We start from the raw sequence: 13,853 nt of genomic DNA on the forward strand, positions 1-13,853 counted from the left end.
GAGGTTTGCCAGAGCTAGCATTGAGGATATGAGCCATTTCCATGCTCAGTTCTGAATCGGGTGCATACAATTTTATCCAGAGAGGTGGCAGCCTGAAATCTTTTCTTGGAGAATGTTGGCAGGGCTGGACGGGGTGGTGCAGAAGAGATGGCCGGTCAGCACCTGGGCTGGAGACAGCGCTCCGCACTCTTCCCCCATCTGCTCCCAGCCTCTGCTTCCCACTTGGTGCCCTGGACTCTAACTAATGGCTGGGCAAGTGGCTCTGTGCTCCACTCAGAGATCACTCCATGTCCCAAGCATTGTCTTCCTGTAGAAGTTACAATGATGAGCTGCTTTTTTGCTCCCAGTTACTTATGTTCTAGCCCAAGGCACTGAATTTATTAGGTGTGGAACATGAGGCTCTGAAAGGAGGTTTGATCCTTGAGATTGTGTACTGGGTTTTGCCATGAAATCATCCCCTGATGACTTACTTGTACGACACATCCTGGTGTAATTACTTCTCTCGGACTCAAGCCAAATGCCCCAAACAGCAGCTCTGACCTAAATCAGCCTTGTTAAATATTTAGCTACATCTCAGCTCTTTTCTATCTTCAGGATTAGTCCTGTTGTATTTGGAGTAACGGTGACTGAGATAAACAATTTCCTTTCATTTACCACACCGGGAGTGGAAGACCAGGAACTCAAACTTGCATGTAATTTAAAGAGGTACCATTCTGATACTGATTGCTTCTTCAGGAAAAACCTCAATCCATTTCTTTTAAAGATTTATTTTAGAGCGTGCATGAGTTGGGAGCAAGAGCGAACAGGTGGAGGGGTAGAGGGAGAAGGAGAATCTCCAGCAGACTCCACGCTGAGCATGGACCTCCATGTGGGACTCAATTGCACAACCTTGAGATCAGGACCTGAGCCAAAATCAAAAGTTGGATGTTTAGCTGACTGAGCCACCCAGCCCGCCCCTCAATCCAGAAAAGACCACCAGAGTCATGTGCTGCATGTCTGTGAGTTCATTATCAGCGTCCTTATATATTCCTCTAATCATTCCTAACTCCCAGTGCTAGGAATTTGATGTGAAGTCCTTGCTCTAAAAGAATTTAAAAGTAGAAGAAATAATAATTAATGTGGACTTTGGAGCAAGTCAAACCATTGATTTTAATGTGGTCACTCCTTCCTCATTATGTGATTTTTGGACCAGTGTCTTAGCCTTGGTGAGCCTCAGTTTCTTCATTTGCAAACTTAGCTAACTATCACACAGTTTGTGAGATTTCACTGAGCTAATGTACTTACTTATTTCACATTTAAATTGAATTTGTGAGTTATTTTTCCTCCCAAGGAAACTGGTGAGGAATTGGAATGCCAAAATTAGGGAATTTCTGAAGAGGGAGTGCAAGCTAGCAGGTGGAAGAAGCTGGGTTTGGGGGTGTGGGGGTGGTGAGAATCAAGGTCTCTGGAAATCACCTGATACAGATGGTGCTAGATCTGGTATGCTGCATTGGCAGCAGCTGATACAGGGCTTTGAAAGTCGTGATTGAAAATGATACCAGCAACTGCTCATTTCATATAGGCTGGTTATCCCACTAAAATTCAGACCTGACATAAATAGTATTTAAAAATTTGGCTAAGTTGTTTGTGAAACTGATTAAAGTAACTCCTGTAAAGATGGCATGGAAACCTCTAGGTGGAAATGCTACAACATCTTCTTCTTCAAAATAGGAAACATTTGGATTTGAAGAGAGAATAAATTGGGAATGGGACGGCATTCATTTAGTAATCATCTGGTTTTGTAAGATGTAGCTCATGCTTTTTCTGTCCTTTCTCTTTTTCTCATAAGAATTAGTTTTGAAATGGAAATCTAGAAGGATAGTCAGCGCCATATTTCAAATTGTATTATTTTATAGGGGAATCATCCATGTTTGGCAGATAGCTCTTTAAAAATGATTTTAGCAATGACCAAAAATTGTATAATTCTGCAGAGCTCGATATGTGATTTTCCCCATAGGGTGTTAATAAGGAGCTTCTTCTAAAGATTACTTTGTGAATCACAGGGGCTTAGAGAACTCTAAACATACAAAGGTATCTTGTTTTGCGTGGAAAAAAAAAAAAAGAAAATTCTTACATTCAAGTATATCTAATTAAACATTGTTTGGAGAACATTAAAATGTTTCCTTAATCTTTAGTGTTTTATGCATGATTGCAAGGTAGGCGGTCCTGCTCCCTGTGCATCCTCATTCCTGCCGTAAGGAAAGCAGCGAAAGAAAGGCATGGAAGCAATGATTTCCTGTTTCCAGGGACTTGCAGCGTGTTGGAATGGAACACATCAGAGGATGGGATGGAGAGACTTGGGAGCAGAAACCTGGGGTTCTTCTGTGGGGTCTTCCCCAGATTTATCTCTGCCACAGAGACGGAGGAAAGTTTGGAGCCGCTCAGAGACTTGGGAATAAGGAGGGGGTCGAACCCAGGCAGGCAGCAGTAGCTTCCCTCACACAGCGGGGTAGTGGCCTGGGAGCTGGGAGAACAGAGTCAGGGAGACAAACTGTAGGGCGTGTGCAGTGTGTTCATGTGTTTGCAGATTAAAATATCCCTAGCACAGGGCTCAAGAACCTCATTCTCAGAGGCTGTCTAGCATAAAAGATGAGTTTTGGGAGTCAGACAAAAGTTTGAGTTTCAGCAATCCCCTTAGCTGTAGGACCAGGTGTGATTTCTAACTTCTCTGAGTTTTGGCTTCTTTGTCTCTGAATTTGGGATAATGATCATACCTACCCATAGTGTTGCTGTGAGGAATAAATGATCTACCATACTTAGCACAGTGCCTGGCTCATATAAACACTTGAGATGTGAATTTAAATACGGTAAGTTTCGCTCTACTTGATTTTTCCAGGTAACAGAGCTTTGCAAATGCAGTGTACCAAGTAGAAACATGAATGACTTTTCCCCGCCTAAAATCAGGCAAGCCTACTCTGACATGCAGGTTCCAGAACCCTCATGTAATTTTCGAACATGGCCTCAATATAAACAAAATATCAGTATGATAGTACTTGGAAAGTCAGTGACCTTAAACAGAGTGTGCGTCTCTCCTCAGAATCTAAGTTAAACATTGATGTTGATTTTATATTAGGCAAGTATTTCAAAGGCTGTCTGCATTCCCTCTTTATGACTTAAGCTGTTGAAAAATGTGTTCTAAAATCAAATCCTAAAACTCCAGACTCTTGACCTATTTTAAATTCTAATCTCACTTTATTTTTATTTTTTTGACACTGGGGTACAATTAAGAACAGACTATTCCTGATGTGCTGGTTGCAGAAAGACATCCCCCCCCCCGCCCCGCCGTTTCTCTCCTTAAACACTAGCAGAAAGCAAAACTTCAGGGGAGTGCCTTGTCAGAATATTGATTTATTTATGTAGAAATAACATCTTAAACTGAAGCGCAGTTGGTTAACTTTTGGTAAACACAACCTCTTGCAACATTCCAAAGTGTTTGAAACTTAGAGAATGCGAAGACTTGGCTAGAAGTATTTTCAAAAAAAAAAAAAGTCTTCCTTTTTAATAGCATTGTCCGTGGGGCCTTGTACTTCACTCCCAAATGCTCATCCCTACACTCTGGTGTTCCCTGACGTCCAGAAAATTGTCTTTGAATATAAACTATGTTCCACATAAAAAGAGATACTGATTTAGAAGTTATCGTCAGAAAGGATGTTGAAAGCAGGGGCTCTTTCTAGGATGAAAGGCATCATTTCTAAGAACACCGCCCTCTAAGCATTTTAAAGGTATACATAGATGGTTTGCTCACGGCTGGATTTGCTGGGCTGGGTTCTCCTGGTGGCCCAGGCTCTCCTGTTTCCCAAGCCGGAAGTTTGCCCTATCCTGGAGCCCAGCAGAAAGACACGCCAGTGAGCACTCTGACATTCATCCCAGGCCATCTCAGGAGAAAATTGCACATTATTAGAGACTTGAGGGACATTAAAAGTGGAACAAAAAAGTAAGCTAAATGGTTTGTTTGTCCCCTGAGTTCCTCCTGTGAAGAGATAAAGAACAGGGAAGAGAGGAGATAAAGCTGTCAGACAGCAAGTGCCAGGATTGTTCTGTTTGAAGTAGACCGACAGAATTCTTCCATCAGCTTTTCCAAAAGCTTAGGTGCCATTCCACTCTGCCCGAAGGCACTTGAAATCCGGAATGGGGGGGCAGGAGTGGCCCAGAGATACTGACACTGTCACTGGCCCCACAGTAAGAGGAAAACTCCTGAAACTGTTAAACAGTACTGCAAACAATGGACTTTTGCCCCCACAAAACAGTGATTCATTACTCAATGTATCTATTTATTTTAGGAATTTATTTGGCATTAGATTTTTTTTTTTTTTTGAGAGCGAGTGTGCAAGTGACCACAAGGTGAGGGTGGGGGTGAGGGGGTTTGGGGCAGGGAGGGCCAGAGGGAGAGGGAACTAGAGAATCTTAAGTAGACTCCATGCCGAGCATGGAGCCTCAAGGGGGGTTTGATCTCACAACCCTGAGATCGTGACCCGAGCCGAAATCAAGTCAGATGCTTAACTGACTGAACTACCCAGGCTTCCTGACATTAGACTTTTTAAAGGCCACATATTACAGGATTATACAGATATGCAAAGTCTAGAATCTTTACGCAAATCCATAGAGATAGGAAGTAGATTAACAGTGACCTCGGGCCAAGGGATAGGAATGGGTGTGATTGCAAATGGGCACTTTTTGGGGTGATGGAAATATCCTAAAATTAGGTTGTTTTAATGGTTGCTAACTCTATATATTTACTACACACCATTGGGGGCAAAAAATTTTCGAATGTCAAAGTACATAATCTATTTTACATTTTTCATATAAAAAAATGAGGCTCAGAAAGTTTATGGGATTTGGACACTGAGTTACATCCTCACTTGACCCATGCCATGCTTTTTCCTGAGAGCTCACTCCTATGATGTGCAAATTATGAAATACTTTTGTTCTAAGGAGCTCATACTCCACCTGCGTAGTCAACAAAACAGGTAAACAAGGTATCTTTCCATGTATGAGCATTATGTGGCTAAGCAATTACCCTTGGAGAACAGGGCTATGTGCCAACTGTGTGGTACAGCATAGATAATACACTGCCAGGATCAAAGATGAAAGTGAGCCGAGCATCATCAGGGCGGCCCCTTAAAATGAGAAGAAAACACTATTGAATCCCAGATAATAAATATCACAGTGCATTCCTATATAGACTATTGCCTGGGGTTCCGGTCACTTTAGCTTAAAAAAGCAGGATACATACCCCCCACAGAAAATTGGACAAGTACATTTACAACAGCTTTGTTCATCATAATTCAAAATTGGAAACAACCCCAAGGTCCATCAACACAAAAATGGATAAATGTGGTCTATTCATACAGTAGAACACTAAGTTATAAGGAGAGACTATATGAAAGATCTCAGAAGCATCTGGAGCAAAAGAAGATAGACCCAAAACAGCATGATTCCATTCATACGTAGTTCAAGAACAGGCAAACTAATCCATGGTGAGAAAAAGCAGAACAGATGACTTCTAGGGGCTGGGGATTGATGACAAAGAGGCATGTGGGACTTTTTTGGGGGGTAAGAAACATTCTGCAGCTTCCCTGGAGTGGTGGTTGTATGGGCGGACAAAACTGTAAAGACACATTGAAATGTACATTTCATAGGAGTGCATTTTATTATGTATCAGTTTCTACCTCAAAAAAGGCATAATGTTGCTAGAAAAGGTCCAGAAAAGAGCAACTAAATGACTTGGGGAGTCTGAGAAGCTATGGTGTAAAGACGGACTGTAAAAGGATTAATCTTCATATTTCAAACCATGTTTATACCTCAGGAGAATTAAGGCTAACACTTCCTACCCCGAGGGGTACAGACCAGTAGAAAATGGCTTTGGAATCAGAAACACTGGTGTTTGAATCCTGAGTTCTCACTGGCTAGCCACGTGGCCTGGGCCTAGGCCTGCGTTCTTCCCAACCCATGGGGGTCTTAGTGTTGACCTTATCTCAAGGGCCATGTGGTGAGGAGCATGATCTTGGAGACAAATGCTATGGTTCAAAAGGAAACTAGAATATTTTGAGGAAACCTCTCTAAACTTTTCAAACAATATCAGGAAAGAACTCCCAGCATCCCTGAGTGTGGTTTCACATGGGGGCTCTGGATCAACATCAAACATCATGCTTCCATATTTAGGGTTTCAGCGCTTGAAACACTTGAAAAAAATGCTTTCCTGAGATAAAATTCACCTAACATAAAATTCACCCTCTTAAAGTGTCCAATTCAGTGGATTTTGGTATCTGCAGAATTGTGTAACCATCACCACTCCCTAATTTTAGAATATTCTTCGTTACCCCACAAAGAAACCCATACCCCTTAGCGGTCTTTCTTCATTCCTCCCCTCCCACCTACAACTCCCAGCCTTTGGCAGCCATCAATCTGCTTTCTGTGTGTGGATTTGCCTATTCTCGTTCATCCATGTTGTAGCATGTATCAGTACTGCATTCTTGGGTGGCTGAATAATACTCTGTTGTTGAATTATTTACCAGCTGATGGAAATTTGAGTTCTTTCTGCATTTTGGCAGTTAAAAAAATACTGCTACGAACATTCTCCTACAGTTTTTTTTTTTTTTTTTTTTTTTTTTTGGTGTGGACATGTGCCTCCCTTTTTCTTGGGTATATGCTTAAGAGTTGAATTGCCTTACCCTGCGTTGTCATTTAGGACCTCTTTTCATGCCCCACAGTCTCTCGGTGGGGGGGGGGGTCCTAAGCTCAGACACCTCCTTTTAATCAAAACCGTGCATGACAATGCCCTCTGAACCCTGAGTCTGTCCAAGTCTCTTCACAAAATGAAAGCTACAGGTCTAGTGGTCAGAGTGATTGTTTTTCCCCTGGCAAGGAAAGAAGGGCACTCATCTGTGTTCCCAGCAATAAGAATAACATTTACTCAGTTTATTAGGTGCCAAGAATTGTTCTAAGTGCTTCATGTGAATGATCTCATTTAGAGTGTATCTTTGCTTATGTAGGTGGGTAATAACCCATTTTACAGAAGGGTTAAGTAACAAGCCCAATAGCAAGTGGAATCATGGTTGGGTCCATGTAGGTTGAGTCCAGGGCCAGAGCTTTAATCTCCCCTACAGTGCTGTGTCACCATAAAAGTATAACTGACTAATAAGCTTAATGGGTCTGTCTTTGTCTCTTCATCACTGTTGTATTCCTGAAAACTAGAAAGGTCTCTGTCTCAGAAAAGGGACTTAATACATACATGTTGAATAAATAAAAGAATAAAAGAATAAATGTAACTCACAATAATTTAAAGACTCTTGTTCATAAAATTCATAAAAAAACCTTACAGCCTTGTTTAAAACAAGTAAGTGTGGGTGTGGGTGCTCCTCCTCTTTGATCTTTTAGTTATTTAAGCTGGTGTTTTTCAGCGAGTTCTCATTCTCCTTTCTTCTGTAGTATACGTAGTACAACTCAATTGCTGACATTTCATCTCCTCACAGAGTAACAGATTGTAATGGATTACAGATTTCACAATACAAACATTTGGCCTGCTCAGAGTGAGGTAGGAGTAAGACAGAAGGTAAAAACATTTAATTTGAAGAATTCACAAACAAGATAATAAAAAAAAATATGTTCCAAAACATATGATGAACTCCCCAGAAAGGATTACATTGTAAAAGATCCAAATGTGGGGAAGATGGAGGACACAACAGGGTTAGACATTCTCCTCTCCTCCATCGATCACACGTTGCTTCCCACTCAAAAACCTCTCCGCTATTTCAATAATAAACCTGACGTAGGCAAGACTGCTCTTACCTATGTCATTTTTCTTGTTCTTTTGTTTTCTGTTTGTAACCATTTCAACTCCCACTCTTCATCTGCTGCTCTACAAATCTATATTCAAAAACCCATTCTTCTAAACCACTCTGCTCTGCTTTATACAAAATTCAATTGAAAACCCTTATATTCTTTGAGTTAAAAGAAAAACTAACCCCTACATCAGTCTCTATAACAACAGTTAGATTCCTTAGAATTATATGTGTCAGAACTTGTATCTCCTAATAATTTTTCCCATTGTGACCCATGTGAGAGACCACACGATGATGCTACTGCTCAACACACTTTGGTTGGAGTCAGAAGACAAATCTTACAAGAACATTCATCCTCTTATTTTACTGCAGTAACTAAAACTATTTTTCTCCATTTGATCATCAACTCCTACTTGACCCTAAATAGTTTGTGGCCATTTCAATAAAATGTACCTTGGGAAGGCAAAAAGAAGCCAAATTTGAGGAGAAAAGATTGTACTGTGCCCTGAGAAAGACTTCTGGAGAGAGAAAATAGAATTTAAAAGATTTTGGGGTATCATATAAACAGTGTCTTGGGATAACTGGGCATCTTTCAAAGATCACTTCCCTGAAGGTGGTATAACTCAGGATGTATGTTTGATAAAATTCTCATTTCATTCTAATTTGTTCAATTCACTTGGAAATATTAAGCACTGTGGGTGTTCCAGGCACAGTGATAGGCTCTCGAGATAAGGTGAATGAGACAGCATCCTTGTACTCACTGAGCTTCAGTCAACCGAGTGGCTATATGGCAGAGGAGAGAGAAAAATGGGCTTGTGATTCAGGCAGACCTGAGTCTAAATCTGTGCTCTGTTGCTTGTTTTCTGGGTGGCACTGGGCAAATTATGTTTTCTAATATGTGGAATAGAGATAAGAAGAGTTACCCCACAGGACTGCCTCGAGAAGTACATGAAATAATGTGAGAGAAGCAGTTAGTGGAGTGTTTGGCGTAGATGTGGGTTTGGTCTTTCTCGTCCAACTCTTGTCCTTGGGAAGAACAAGGTTCACTTGGTGACCTGAGTCTAGATTCATCCATCTGATATTTAAGGGACAAACTGTCCCCCCACCACTTCATTCTGTCTCCTTTATCCCAATCGCAGGGTACCTGTTCAAGCTTTCACTCCACTCTGGGCTAGGCCTGTTATGGGCAGTCTCAGCTCTGTAAACTTGCTTGTGCTGATTTTTTTTTTCGCTTCTGGGAGGCATTCTCCATTTCTTTCTACCTATTCAAATTCTCCGTCTTAAAGACTGGTTCACTTTTTTCAAGTCTTCAGTGAAGCCTCCCTGTCCATACCTTTTCTTCTTAAAACATACGGTACATTTGAATTTATACTTCTTACTCTGCTCTTCTGGAAGCTTTGGTTATTTTGCATTATAAAGTTTTGTTACCATTATTGCCACTTTCCATATGTGAGTCTTAATTTTCTGTTTTGTATACTTCATATACTTTACAATATACTTTTATGTACTAAATTCACAAATATTTAATATATTTTAAATGAATGGATGGGAATTTATATTCTACTTATTTTTTTAAATGAAAGAGAAATCCCTCTGCCTTCATTAAGTTCATCAGTACTCATGAGTGAATAATAACACATTTGTGCCTTTGCATTTGAAGGCTTTGTATCTTGGGCAGGAATTCATGCTGAGTATTTATGAAGTATTAAGAAGAAACAAAATGCCAGAGTTTTTTTTTCTTTTTGCTATGTTACATGCATTTGCAATGTATTATAATATTTGAGAGGGAAAATATATATGTAGACTTTAACCAGTTGCAAGTTGTCAAAGCAAACTGACCAAATGTGAAGACGCTGAAAAAATAAGTCAAAGCTGAGAAAAACTAGTTCCCATCAGTTGGTTTTTTGTTGGTGCATTTAAATTGAGTTTACAGCTATATTTTGGGGGCTGAAAAGACTGAAAAAGATCGTCTAATGAAGACGGTGTGGTTAAGTAGAAACCAGCGTGGGCTTTAGACCTGTGTTTGAATTTTGGCTCTGGCATGGATTGTCTGAACTTGGACACTTGTCTCAGACTTTCCTGGGCTTCAGGTCTTATCCCTTCATTTTGTAAAACAGATATAATCCAATTTAAAAGAATGTTGTGAGAATTATTTTTGTTGGCCCACAGTAGACTCTCAGGGAAGGGTAGCTGTTATTATTTGTGTTTATAGCTTAGGTAGAGAAGTTAAAGTAAGTTTTTTTTTTTAAAGTAAGTTTTAATGAATTTATAAAACAAGAACAGAATTACTATTGTTAATATGGACTTCATTTGTTTTTTTTTAAAGGTTTTTAAAGATTATTTATTTATTTGAGAGAGAGAGAGAGAGAGAGAGTGTTCTAGCGAGCGCACAAGCAGGGGGAGTGGCAGGCAGAGGCAGAGGGAGAAGCAGGGTCCCCGCATAGCAGGGGGAGCCTGATGTGGGACTTGATCCCAGGACTCCAGGATCATGACCTGAGCCGGAGGCAGTCGCTTAACCAACTGAGCCACCCAGGCACCCCGATATGGACTTTAAAAAGGGAATTTTGAAATATCTCACAGTATAATAAACATCTTCCCCCATTCCTTCAAGCAAAAATATTTTTGCACACCTACTGTGTGCTTGCCTCTGTGATCAAACTTGGTTTCATGGTGGGGAACAATAGGTATGGCCACTACTGGGATGGAGCTTATAGTCTTGGGGGAAAAGACAGGCAATGAACAAGGAAACAAATACAAATAAATATAACTTTCTGTAAAGTTATGGATCAAAATAAGTGTCTTTGTTGGATTTCTCTAATGTGATAGATTGTGAATGACAAGGAAGGTTCTTTTTGGCATCCATGTTTAAAATTCCACCAGTTAACCTCTTGTGAGGATTTCCATTCAGGGCATTGATTTGTTGTGCAGAGATTCTCAGAGGGTATGACTTATCGTCTGACTGCTAAGTATACTTAGAAATAACATCAGTTCTTTTATGATCTTTGGAAATAAAAGATGTCACAAGGAATAACGACTTTAACCCATTCCAAAGAAATATCAAGTAATTGACCATTGGAGGCTGAACAACTTTTGCCATTTGACTGAATATGTATTGTCCAAATGATTTTCTGTGAAGTAAATGTTTTTCTAATTAGGCTTAAAAATGTGAAATTTTGTTGCAAAATTGATTTTCTATTAAGACACTAAAGTAGTTTCTCTTCCCTTCTGCTTGGGTACTAATTAAATTATGTCCCAACTAGCTTTAATTCAGCAATCAATTTTTTTTCCATTTGCACTGGATTACAGAATCTCATTTAAAAATTACTCTTTAACGAATTCTACACAAACCAGAGGTGATAGACTTATTCTCTAATGGAGGAAAAAAAAAACCCAGCACTGGTGAAGTCATAGACAGATATGATCAAAAATAAAATAAAGGCTCAGTTGTTTTCTGGTAGTATCTATTTCTTATGCTGTCTTTAGAGATAAGTAGTAGTAGAGGTTAAAAATACATAAATTAGGGACAAAATGCTAAAAATACATAAAAAAATTAGGGATAAAATGCTAAAAAAAATGAAAGGAGGATCTCAGTGCTTTAAAAATATATCTGATGCTGGGGTGCAGACCTGAGACAATTTCTAAAATCATAAATAAAATTTAAAAAGAAAAATGGAATTATAGCCATTGATTGTAACATTTGAAGTAAGTAAGTAGATGTATCACTTTAATGGACTATTGTAAAAGTAGGAAGGCTGGGTTCAGGTTTGACCTGTGGGCGGCATCAATATTTTTTGAATGATTAAAAAGAAAATCTCAAAAACATAGCCTGGGGTTATACACAGTAGAAATCTTTTGCAAATGGGTGATTAAAAACCTTTTGCAAAAGGATGATTTTTGAGGCCCTATACTAAAAAAGGGAAAATAAGGAAAAGCTTTATGTTACTGTCTCTCCACTCAGAGGATATACATTTCTGTTTTAAAGAAACAAAAGAAAGAAAAAGGTCTAGTGGTCTGTAAAGTCAAATTCCATCTTCATCTGTTGGGAGGTGGAAGGAGAGAGAACTTGAGTGAACTTAAACCAGTAAGATGGCTTTGATTGTGTCATAGAAATTTATCAAGTCAGAATAGAAACCTGGTCAGAGATGCTTTTCCTAGGGGCTGGAATCTAACAGTGGGAGCCGTGTGCTTGTTAGGGCTCTTCCTGGCATAGTTTCTCTCTTTCAAACACCTTTACATTTTCAACATGTGCTTGGTAACTTCCAGATAAGGCTACTTCCATTTTTTTCTCCCTAAATTGCTTGCACATTTCGTTGATCACTAAAATAACAAAATTTTAACTTACATAATTGCTTCATCATTTTATGACTTTTATAATTTTTTACTTTCTGGCAACAAAGCCAAAATAACAGGGTTGGATCTCAGTGGGTTGGATTTAACCTACTGTGATGAATGATTCAGTTTCTAGATTCCAAAGCTGTTTCTTGAATTCCTCCCCCCCGCCACGTTCATAGATATTTTTCACTCATTCTATTTCTTTTTTTAAAGATTTTATTTATTTGAAAGAGAGAGAATGAGAGAGAGAGAGAGAGAGAGAGCACATGAGGGGGGGGTGTCAGAGGGAGAAGCAGACTTCCCGCTGAGCAGGGAGCCCGATGCGGGACTCGATCCTGGGACTCCAGGATCATGACCTGAGCTGAAGGCAATCGTTTAACCAACTGAGCCACTCAGGCGCCCCTCACTCATTATATTTAAAACAACACTTAATACTGTTAGATAAAAGGAAAATGAAAATCATGAACAGAATGTTGATGTAAAATGGAAAAAACAATATCTTTAAAATTGTGAGAACCAAAGTCAATTTGAGACTACAATTTATTCACACAGCTATAATTTTCTGTGGTTAATGGACAGTAGCATGAAAATAAATAGAGCATATATCAGTGAGAATAAGTACTTATTTAGGTACAAGAACGTGATTGGAATCTTACTTCATTTATTATGAGGAACTTTATACCGCGTTCTAGTCATGTGGAGATAGTTCATAGACTAGACATCTGTTTTATGAGGCTTCCTATATCATGATAAAAGGAAATAGCCCCTCAACTTCAAACCAAAAATTACTATTCCTAAATTGATATCAAAGAGGAAAGGCTCAAGAGTTTAAAAATGTAGTTGTAGAATTATTTACCATTAAAAACTTGCAGAGACATTCAGTAAATACAATGGTGATGAGAAAAAGAGAAGTAGATTTGGATAGAGGGAAAAGGCCACAATGAATAGGGAGGTAAAAACAAAGTGAAAGAACACAAAAAAGATTGGCCAAGAAGAAAGAATGGGAGATCTCTTGCTTATTGGACACTTACATATACCAGGCTCTATACTAGGCATTTTATACTCTATCCTACTTAATCTGTAAGACAAGGGGTAGATAATGGTAAACCACTTTCTGGATCAACAGACTGAATTTTAGAGAGCTTAAGTGACATGTCCAAGTTCTCTGAGCTGGTAAATGGACTCATCAGAATTGAAACCCAGGAGTGTTTGACTTTCCAGACAGGACTATTTCCAGAAACCAGGGTCACTGACAATAAGCAAAGCAAAGATTGGCATGAGGAAGGAAAAGGAGACCACACCATATACCATGAAAGCAGGAGCAGTGTCTACCTGTTTCACTTTGTTTAGTACCTACACAGTTCCAGAAATGTAGCAATATATAGTAAATATCCACATCTTTTTTCTTAGGGAGAGAATACATGGAAGAAGAAAGAAACAGAAGAGAGAGAAAGAGGGCAAGTCAGAGAGTGAGAAGCAAAATTTGATTCTTTTTGGGCAGTCTATCTACTCTTTTAGATTCTAGAGTCAAGCCTGTCAGCTTACTGTCAAGTCTCAAACTCTGCCCATATTCAAAGAATTTTTGAAAGAGGAAAACTGCTTGATGGCTTTTATATTTTCTTTCTTTTTCTTTCTTTCTTTCTTTCTTTCTTTCTTTCTTTCTTTCTTTCTTTCTTTCTTTCTTTCTTTCTTTCTTTCTGA

At 39.2% G+C, this 13,853-nt stretch overlaps 1 protein-coding gene and 1 long non-coding RNA gene across 6 annotated transcripts in view; both read right to left on the minus strand.

Moving 5' to 3' along the window:
• Positions 1-13,853, minus strand: part of SYT1 (synaptotagmin 1) — a 522,143-nt gene that overhangs the window by 118,328 nt on the left and 389,962 nt on the right. The gene's annotated exons all lie outside the window — the stretch shown is intronic.
• LOC141374163 (uncharacterized) lies at positions 764-7,942 on the minus strand. Its single transcript, XR_012380815.1, has 3 exons — positions 7,828-7,942; positions 7,359-7,559; positions 764-902 (listed from the first exon to the last, which is right to left on the minus strand). It is a non-coding gene; the product is annotated as an uncharacterized lncRNA (long non-coding RNA).

Source organism: Callorhinus ursinus, unplaced genomic scaffold (genome assembly GCF_003265705.2).
Source record: "Callorhinus ursinus isolate GAN/ISIS: 27379988/994484 unplaced genomic scaffold, GSC_fseal_2.0 scaffold14, whole genome shotgun sequence".
Classification (NCBI taxonomy): Eukaryota; Metazoa; Chordata; class Mammalia; order Carnivora; family Otariidae; genus Callorhinus; species Callorhinus ursinus.